The sequence below is a fragment of the Eimeria mitis genome, genomic scaffold, assembly GCF_000499745.2.
Source record: "Eimeria mitis Houghton genomic scaffold, Emh_scaff143, whole genome shotgun sequence".
Taxonomy (NCBI): Eukaryota; Apicomplexa; class Conoidasida; order Eucoccidiorida; family Eimeriidae; genus Eimeria; species Eimeria mitis.
The window spans coordinates 19,591-19,944 of record NW_013569193.1 but is presented as its reverse complement, the minus strand read 5'-3'; positions in this window follow the sequence as shown (position 1 = coordinate 19,944).

Sequence of the window (354 nt, the reverse complement as noted above, 5' to 3'; positions counted from 1 at the left end):
ATATATATATATATATATATATATATATATATATATATATATATATATATATATATATATATAGTTATATAGATATATAGATATAGATATAGATATAGATGTATAGATATAGATATAGATGTATAGATATAGATATAGATGTATAGATATAGATATAGATATAGATATAGATATAGATATAGATGTATAGATATAGATATAGATGTATAGATATAGATATAGATATAGATATAGATATAGATATAGATATAGATATAGATATAGATATAGATATAGATATATATATAGATATAGATATAGATATAGATATAGATATAGATATAGATATAGATATAGATATAGATATAGATATAT